Source organism: Diaphorina citri, unplaced genomic scaffold, assembly GCF_000475195.1.
Source record: "Diaphorina citri unplaced genomic scaffold, Diaci psyllid genome assembly version 1.1 scaffold1892, whole genome shotgun sequence".
Taxonomy (NCBI): Eukaryota; Metazoa; Arthropoda; class Insecta; order Hemiptera; family Psyllidae; genus Diaphorina; species Diaphorina citri.
This window is the reverse complement of record NW_007379318.1, coordinates 6,386-15,929: the sequence shown is the minus strand read 5'-3', so window position 1 is coordinate 15,929 and position 9,544 is coordinate 6,386. Positions and strand designations below refer to the sequence as shown.

The 9,544-nt window shown below is 39.3% G+C and overlaps 1 non-coding gene across 1 annotated transcript; it reads right to left on the bottom strand.

Moving 5' to 3' along the window:
• Positions 1-8,313: 8,313 nt before the first annotated feature.
• Positions 8,314-8,385, bottom strand: Trnaa-cgc. Its single transcript has one exon. It is a non-coding gene; the product is annotated as a tRNA-Ala (tRNA).
• Positions 8,386-9,544: the final 1,159 nt, after the last annotated feature.

The following is a 9,544-nucleotide window of genomic DNA, read 5'->3' as shown; positions in this document are numbered from 1 at the left end:
AAGGAGTGGTGAAATTTGAAAGGAGTGGTTAAATTTGAATTCCCGCCACCACTCATATTTTGAATAATTTCGTGTTGAAGTTTTCATTATTTTCATTGGTTTTTCGAGTTATGTCTTGATACTCTTGAACAAAAGGAGTGGTGAAATTTGAAAGGAGTGGTTAAATTTGAATTGCCGCCACCACTCATATTTTGAATAATTTCGTGTTGAAGTTTTTTGAATGACTTCCAAGTTTTACCTCCTCAATGTCTCTTTTAGTATGTCTGCATGTCTGTTTGTTATGAGAGCGACCCTTTTCAGCTGTCTAGTTGGGTTACGATCAGTCATGTTATCTAACAACACACATTAGATATCCTCATCTACATAATACATAGATTATACCTCACCTTTTTCACTCTTTTGCTGGGATTTATGGAGGGAAAGAGGAATAGGAGGAGAAAGGGGTGGAAAAGGAGAAGAAGAAGAAGAAGAAGAAGAAGAAGAAAAAGAGGAGGAAGAAGAAGAAGAAGAGGAAGAATTAGGAAGGACGAAGAAGAGTAAGAGAAGGAAGAAGAGGAAAAGAAAAAGAAGAGGAGGAGGAGGAGGAGGAGGAGAAGAAGACATTTAATGTGCCGGTTGACAAAGGTCATCCCCATCATAAATCAAGAGGATCACCCGGGGACATTACCTACCCCAGTGGTTCCCAACATGGTTTAATTTTTTTTTAGGTCATATCTATCTCATTATTCCAAAAACGAGTCCCAGAACTACCCTATAGCTCCCACGAGAGGAAAAATAATGATGAATAAATAATTCCTATTAAAGAGAGAGAAAAAAAAGAAAAAGAAAAAATCATCATCATCATCATCATTGCAACACCTCGATAACAGAACATTTTTTTTCGAAGAGGTTAAAATAGAGAGATCTAAAACTGCCAAGGTCTTATCGTCCAGAAACCGAAGAGAGAAGCAAAGAAGTAAGAAGAAAACCAGCTCCCCCGAGAAGGAATCCAAGAAGGGCCTTCTGTTTTTTTGAAATAGCCAGGGGGACAATAAGTATTGTCTTAGACGTTTTGACCAGGAGGACAATAAGTATTGTCTTAGACATTTTGACAGTCACCCGTCCAAATACCAACCACACTTACTGTATAGTCTGTGGGTTCATCCCTAGCTAGGGAACCCAGTTTTCAGTTTAGGTTAGAGGTAGAGTAATTTCCTTTTATTCACATTTAGGAAGGTAGGTATGTATAATATATAGTAATAGTATACCTACCTATAACTACATATCATGCTTCCATAATAGCAAGTTTTTGTACCGGTCCAGGCTCGAAAAAAATGGAGGCCCCTGGGGGTTTCAGGGGGCTACAATATTATACTCAAAAATTTAACATATCAAGTCAACGGAGTCACACTGGGTCACAGCACTCAATTTTACGTCATTTCTTGGGAAATAAACAACCGAATTCTTAATGCCAGTCTGGTTACCTTTTGGAGAGTAGCACGTACGGCTGGCTTTCTCTTATCCTGTCCTTTTTTGAAATGATAAGACCTCCCTTGTTACAGTTCCCTCTGTCAAACCTCTAGGAATTTCGGTTCCCATTTTCCTTTGGATCTGCAAAACGTCCCTCCCTAATTTCTTTTCACCGGCCCTGGTTTGTACCTAGCATATTTTTACTTTCCATTATTACATACCCATCTTCACAATAAATAGTTTCCCCCCTGCCCCTCTCCCCCCCCACCCCTGGCCGTTTTTCAACCATTTATCCACCATGCCAACAATGAGCGAACGAAATTATTTTGTAAAGGTAGCGTAAGGTATTTCCAAACATACGGACATACAGGGTGTTTCATCAAACATACGGTCATATGAGGTGTCCCAAAAGGAGGACCCTGTATAACTACCATATTCCATGGGAGCATGAGACCATAACCCGTAATCGTGAAGAAGAAAAAGAAGAAGAAGAAGAAGAAGAGGAAGAAGAAGAAGAAGAAGAAAAAAAAGCAGAAGAAGAAGAAGAAGAAGAAGAAGAAAAAGAAAAAAAAAAAAAAAAAAAAAAAAAAAAAAAAAAAAAAAAAAAAAAAAAAACAGAAGAAGAAGGAAAGAGGTTTGACTTTTTTGCTCTCGGTTTTCTGCAGTTTGAAGCACTTTCCTCGTCACTTTCCTCTACCTGCTCGATGCGCTATGCTCTATGCCAGAATAAATGCATACCTATGTCCAGAATAAATACACACCTATGTCCAGAATAAATACATACTTATGTCCAGAATAAATACCTACCTGACCTTTGTCTGGACTCTGGAACAGCATAGGGATGAAATAAATAAATTTCCCGTTGAAATGGAGAGCGCTCGAAACAGTAATGAAGGGGAGAGAGGGAAAGAGAGAGATGAGAGAATGAGGAATTAAAAAAATGTGGAGTATGTTTTAATAATGGGATCACATAAATTAAAAGGAGAGGGAAAGAGAGAGAAAAAAAAAATGTGGGAGAACCCATTTTTATCCTGTTTGATCGAACGAAATGAGTTGTATGTTGTTCTTGGTGTTGTTGTAGTTGTTGTGGCTTCAGTTGTAGTAGAATTGTGATGGCAGGATAAAGAAAGGATATCTTTTTTTTCTGACAAACACCGGGGTGATGGTCTCTAGCCAAGTTTAATTGGCTCGTCCTGAACCGCAGTTAACCATCGTGAGGACTTGTGCTTGTTCTAGCATCAGTGAGAACCCTTTGTTGTTGGTGTTGTTCTTCTATTTTCTTCTCGAGGAAAGAAAGTTGAGAAAAGTTTCTCATTTTCTCCTCTCCGCGGTTCTTCTATTTCTTCTTTTCCAACCTCTTCATTTCTTTTCCCTTTTCTATTTCTTCATTTTTTTCCCTTTTCTATACTTTCTATTCTATATTCTCTCGTCTCTTCTCCTCTCCTATTATTTTCTCTTCTTTCTTTTCCTGTATTCTCTGCTCTTTCCTTCCCCTCTATTTTCTTCTCGAGGAAAGAAATTTGAGAAAAGTGTCTCATTTTCACCTCAGGTTTCTTCTAGGTATTTCTTCTCTTCTAATCCTTTTGTTTTTTCTTTGTGTTCCAGGATTACTATCGTGGAACGAAAAGGATTGCGGTGTGAATTTAGAAAACGAACTGAGCCTTGTGATTGACCAAGCCCTGGGAGGCGAGGTGTCCAAAAATGGTAAGTCCAATCTATTCTCTAGGTACCTGTTTGATAAATTGGACCGAAAACAATCTTTTCTATTTTCTATGTATTGATCAGGAAGGTAAAAATACATATCTTACTAATTACTAGAATCTATAGGGACTTTTTTTTCGGACTTTTTACTTAAAGATGTTGTTACTTTTTTTTAGACTTTTCTGCTGGTCTCTCGAAAAAGTCTTCAGTGTACTGTACTTGCATCTTTACAATAGCGTCCATTTGGCCATGGGTAATTAGGTAATTACGTAATTAAGAGCTAAAACTACTAAGAAGTAATCTAGGTAAGCATATTTAATAGGTATCTATAAAGCAGGTAGGTACATAATTAGAATGTAGGTAATTGGAATGCAAACAAAATCCGAGTAGGTAAATACCTTGTTACCTATAATATGTACCTATAAAATTAGGAAAGGAAATTGAAATGAAAGAAGGATAGAGATCGGAATAGGTATTAGAGGAAATGTTTACAAAGCTATTTGTATTTTGTATCCGGGACTCTCTCTCTCTCGCTTATTCTCTCATTCTCTCTATATCTCCCTTCCTCTCTGTCTTCCTTAGTCCCTTCCTCTCTCTATTTCTCTCCCTCTTCCTCGCTCTCTCTTTATTTCTATTTCTCCCGCCCTCTCGCCTTCCCTCTAGTCTCTCTCTCTCTCCTTCTCTTTCAATCTCTCTTCCTCTTTTTCCGTCCCTCCCTCCCTCTTCGCTATTTCTCTGCCTCTCTCTTCCTTTCTCTCCATCTCTCTCGCCCTATCTTCCTCTTTCACTCCATTCTCTCATATACTTCTCCTTCTCTTCCTCTCTCTTTCTCATCTCCTTCCCTCTCAATCTCTCTCTCATCTTCTTTCAATCTACTTCTACCTCCGCCCTCTCCTGCCCTCTTCCTCCTCTTACTCTCTCTCTTTCTCTTTCTTTCCCTCTCGCCCTCTCTTGTCATTTCCTTCGCTTTCCCTCCCCATCCCTATCTTCCTATCTCTTTCTCTCTATTTATTTTTCTCTCTCTCTTTTCCCCCTTTATTACTTTTTACTCTCTTCTTCCCCCATTCTCTCTCTCTCTCTCTTTCCCTCCCTCTTTATCTCTCTATCTCTCTCTAGAATTCCTCATTTCTTGTTTTACTCCTGACTGAGCTAATACGGCTAAATTAAATCCATCTATCTCTTCCACTATACATTCTTCATCTTTATCTAACTTTTTACTTTCTATTAGAGTCAGCCTAGTTAGATTTTTAGAAGGTAGAGCGTCTGCCTTTACAAGCGCTAGATCACGGGTTCGATTCCCGCCCGGGCTGGACTTCTTTTCTTATCTAATGCCAATCCCGTAGTATGCCTCTCATCAAATGGGCGAGAAGAGACGCAATACTTACCATTTAGGTGGCTGGATCAACATGAGAACACCAAAAAGTAACACAAAGTGGTAATGGGGAAAAAAAGAAGAAGAAGAAAATCCGACTTTTTGTGTATTTGCGCAATGTAACCTTATGTCGTGTGATGTTTATTTATTTTTCCACCAGTTGTTTATTTCTTCATTTTCCTTCTATTTCGTTTCATTCTTTCTTCCAAGAACGAAAAGGATTAACAGACGTTTTCTTCTTTTCTCTTCCAATTATCTTTCGTCTAACCTTCCCTTCTCTCCTCTTCTTTCGTCTAACCTTCCCTTTTCCCACTCTACTCTTCCTTTTCCCACTCTCTTCCTCTGGAACTACCTACATGTTTCTAGATTTTCTCATTTGTGTTCTCTCTTTCTCTCTCGCTCTCTTTTTTTTTCATTCTGTTTCTGATGAGCTTCATACCTTCATCTTCCATTTAATTTCTAGTCTATGTACTACCTATGTACATGTCTATCTACTACCTATGTACAACATGTACATAGGTATACCTAAATAGAGTAATTAGTAATATTAGAAGTGCTTATTTATTTGTACTTCTCGAATAAAGGGACTAAAAAGTCCTTTTAATCTCGCAGTAGTAGCCAGACTATTTGGTAGTGCGTCTGCCTTGTAAGCGCTAGGCCGCGGGATCGATTCCCGCCCGGGGCGGATTTTTACACTAACACTATTACGTGTATTGTGGTCAAATTCTCAAACAATGTTGAGGAGAAAGTTTCATACCTCGGCTGGGATTCGAACCTGCAAACTGATGACTACCCTGGCCAGCCTAGTTATAACTACGCTGGTAGCGCGACTGCCTTGTAAGCGGTAGGTTGCGTGCGGGTCCGATTCCCTCCCGGGGTTAAAATCCATCCTGAGCGGATAAGGTTCGTTCTCGGAACGGCTGGCTTTCTCCTATCCTGTCCTCCTTCTGTCTTCGACTTAAGACCTCAGTAGTTACAGTTCCCTCTGTTGGTACCTACTGTTGATGGAAAAAAAGTAGAAAGTATTTTTTTTTTTTATTTAGGTATAGTTTTAAAATTATTTTTTTCCTTCTACCAACAGTTTTTTTTTTTTCTAAAAAGTTTGTTTCTTTTTTTTCGCTAAGCCCTCAACATTTTGTATGTATTTGTACCTGTAGCTTGCTTAATTTAACAACGTAAAGGTCAAAGGATTACACGTTTTTCTCACCTCATCTTTTGGGTTGTCTTCCACTCTAGGTGTTTAATGTTTATTTTGGGAACTGAGAAAAGTGGGAAGGCCTGGGATTAGGTGTATTCCTGTGGGAAGAAAATCTGGATTAAACGTGATAAGACGCTAGATTGAAATCGAATCATTCTTAGTGAGTATCCGGATGGTTCTTAGTGAGTATCCGGATGGTTCTTAGTGAGTATCCGGATGGTTCTTAGTGAGTATCCGGATGGCTAACCATCTCGGCAATCGCGTGCTATTATCCTGGATCCCAGCACTGAGACTGGTTAATGTGAGGGTACCTCCTCTGTCGCCCAATGGAGGGTAAAACCTCCGTTGAGGGTTGTCTGTTTGAATCTTCATAACAACAACAACAACAACAACAACAAGAAAGAAATAAAAAAGACAAATGTGCATTTTTCATTACCATTCGGACCAGTTTCCCTTTGTACTGATTTTATTGGATTACCTTTATCTTGGGGGATAAGTGGATGACCCAAATAATGTCATCCCCTATTTTGAAAAATCCAATCTGAAAACCGAGACTTTATTGGCAAAACAGAATTTATTTGTAGTAAAGTCTTTTGTGAACGTAATCTGCTTATGGAGAACAAAAGCTTGTACTGTCGGGTGATCGGATATCTTTGGGTATCGAGTATTGGAGCAACGTCTAACATGGTTAGTTTCTGGACGGGTTACAGTTTCGAACTAGTTATTTCAACTAGTAAAATACGAGTAAAGTCCATAAAGCTTTCCTATAAATGTGTGAATGTTTTTTCAAGGTATGAATCTCCTCACTAGTAATATTGGGACCATTTGTGTGAACGCCTGGTAACTCGGTTGATTATGCAATGTGCAATAAATAAAAAACAAGCTCTGAAATCTGAATCGAAAATACGGATGTCTAGCTAGGGTGTAAGTTTCCTCATGACGTAGAAACATAGCTATCTATATCTATAGAAGCATAGTTACCTAATATTATACGTTGTCTAATGAAAGCTATTGACGCCACTCGAGTCAAATACCGAGAACTTTGTACCACCTACTGACTCTTTTTATCAGAGATAGAGAGAGATGGAGGAGACAGGAAGAATTAGCTGTCGGAAGTATAAGTGTAAAGAGAAAAAGAGAGGGAAAGGGAGAGAGAAAAAGAGACAGAGTAGAGAAGAGCAGCGAGAGAGAGAGAGAGAGAGAGAGAGAAGAACAGGAAGGGAGAAAGAGAAGGAGTAAGAGTAAGAGAGGGACAGACAGAAAGAGGGAGATCCCTCTTTATCTCTCTATCTCTCTCTAGAATTCCTCATTTCTTGTTTTACTCCTGACTGAGCTAATACGGCTAAATTAAATCCATCTTTCCCTGCCACTACATTCTTCATGTTTCTCTAACTCTTTACTTTCTATTAGAGCCAGCCTAGTCTAGTTTCTAAGGTCGAGCTCTTGCGTTGTAATCGCTAGATCGCTGGTTCGATTCTGTCCTCCTTCTGTCTTCGACTTAAGACCTCAGTAGTTACAGTTCCCTCAGTTGGTACCTACTGTTGATGGAAAAAAAGTAAAAAGTAGGTATTATTATTTTCGCTAAGCCCTCAACATTTTGTGTGTATTTGTACCTGTAGCTTGCTTAATTTTACCAACGTAAAGGTCAAAGGATTACACGTTTTTCTCACCTCATCTTTTGGGTTGTCTTCCACTCTGGGTGTTTCATGTTTATTTTGGGAACTGAGAAAAGTGGGAAGGCCTGGATTAGGTGTATTCCTGTGGGAAGAAAATCTGGATTAAACGTGATAAGACGCTAGATTGAAATCGAATCTTGTGGGAAGAAACTTGAGCGAAAAAGAAGAGGAGGAGGAGAAGGGGAAAGAAGAGGAGGAGAAGTAAAGAACCAAGGACAGAAAAGGCTGACGAGAAGAGAAAAGGGAAGAGAGAGAGAGAGAAGAGGGAAGAGCCCTAACTAGGGTGATTGCTTTGGGCTGACATTTGGTTTTGGCTACAAAATTTTACCAGTGGATGCCCTTCGCACTCAACCTTTGCTACTTCTTTAGCAAAGGAAATTCAGGGCGGTGTGAATTTAGAAAACGAACTGAGCCTTGTGATTGACCAAGCCCTGGGAGGCGAGGTGTCCAAAAATGGTAAGTCCAATCTATTATCTAGGTACCTATTTGAAAAATTGGACCGAAAACAATCTTTTCTATTTTCCATGTATTGATCAGGAAGGTAAAAATACATATCTTACTAGAATCTATAGGGACTTTTTTTTCGGACTTTTTACTTAAAGATGTTGTGAGGTACTTTTTTGTTAGACTTTTCTGCTGTACTGTCTCTCGAAAAAGTCTACAGTGTACTGGTAATTAGGTAATTACGTAATTAAGAGCTAAAACTACTAAGAAGTGAAGTTTTCTGAATGACTTCCAAGTTTTACCTCCTCAATGTCTCTTTTAGTATGTCTGCATGTCTGTTTGTTATGAGAGCGACCCTTTTCAGCTGTCTAGTTGGGTTACGATCAGTCATGTTATCTAACAACACACATTAGATATCCTCATCTACATAATACATAGATTATAAATCAATCATTTGCATGATACAAATTTCTTGACCCCGCCGGGAATCGAACCCGGGTCTCCCGCGTGCGAGGCGAGCGCAGTGACCACTAAGCCATGGGAGCTCAGGGAGCTGATAAATAATAATAATAATAATAATGATAATAAACTTATAGTTCCGTAAATAAAAAGTACATATACAGGGTGGTTCGTGATTTGCGAACCACGCTTATATCTCAGAAACGGCTGGGAATTAAGGAATGAAATAAACGGCATCATGTAGAATTTTGATGATTAAAATGACTTTTTTTAAATTTGCAATGCTGGGATTTATGGAGGGAAAGAGGAATAGGAGGAGAAAGGGGTGGAAAAGGAGAAGAAGAAGAAGAAGAAGAAGAAGAAGAAAAAGAAGAGGAAGAATTAGGAAGGATGAAGAAGAGTAAGAGAAGGAAGAAGAACATAATTAGAATGTAGGTAATTGGAATGCAAACAAAATCCGAGTAGGTAAATACCTTGTTACCTATAATATGTACCTATAAAATTAGAAAAGGAAATTGAAATGAAAGAAGGATAGAGATCAGAATAGGTATTAGAGGAAATGTTTACAAAGCTATTTGTATTTTGTATCCGGGACTCTCTCTCTTCCTTTCTCTCCCTCCCTCCCTCTCTCTCTCTTTCTCACTCGATTTCTCTCTCTCTTTCTCGCTCTCTCTTTATTTCTATTTCTCCCGCCCTCTTGCCTTCCCACTAGTCTCTCTCTCCTTCTCTTTCAATCTCTCTTCCTCTCTTTCCGTCCCTCCCTCTCTCTCTCTTCGCTATTTCTCTGCCTCCTCTCTTCCTTGCTCTTTATCTCCCTTTCTCTATCTCTCTCTCTTTCTCTCCATCTCTCTCGCCCTATCATCCTCTTTCACTCCATCCTTTCATATACTTCTCCTTCTCTTCCTCTCTCTTTCTCATCTCCTTCCCTCTCAATCTCTCTCTCTCTCATCTTCTTTCAATCTACTTCTACCTCCCTTCGTCCCCTCATGTCCTCCTTCTCTTCCCCTCTCTCTCATCTCCTTTCCTCCAAATATCTCTTTCTTCTTTCAATCTACTCCTACCTCCGCCCCCTCCTGCCCTCTTCCTCCTCTTACTCTCTCTCTTTCTCTTTCTTTCCCTCTCGCCCTCTCTTGTCATTTCCTTTGCTTTCCCTCCCCATCCCTATTTTCCTATCTCTTTCTAGTTATTTCTCTCTCTCTCTTCCCCCCTTTATTTCTCTCTTCTTCCCCCGATTATGTGTTCCCA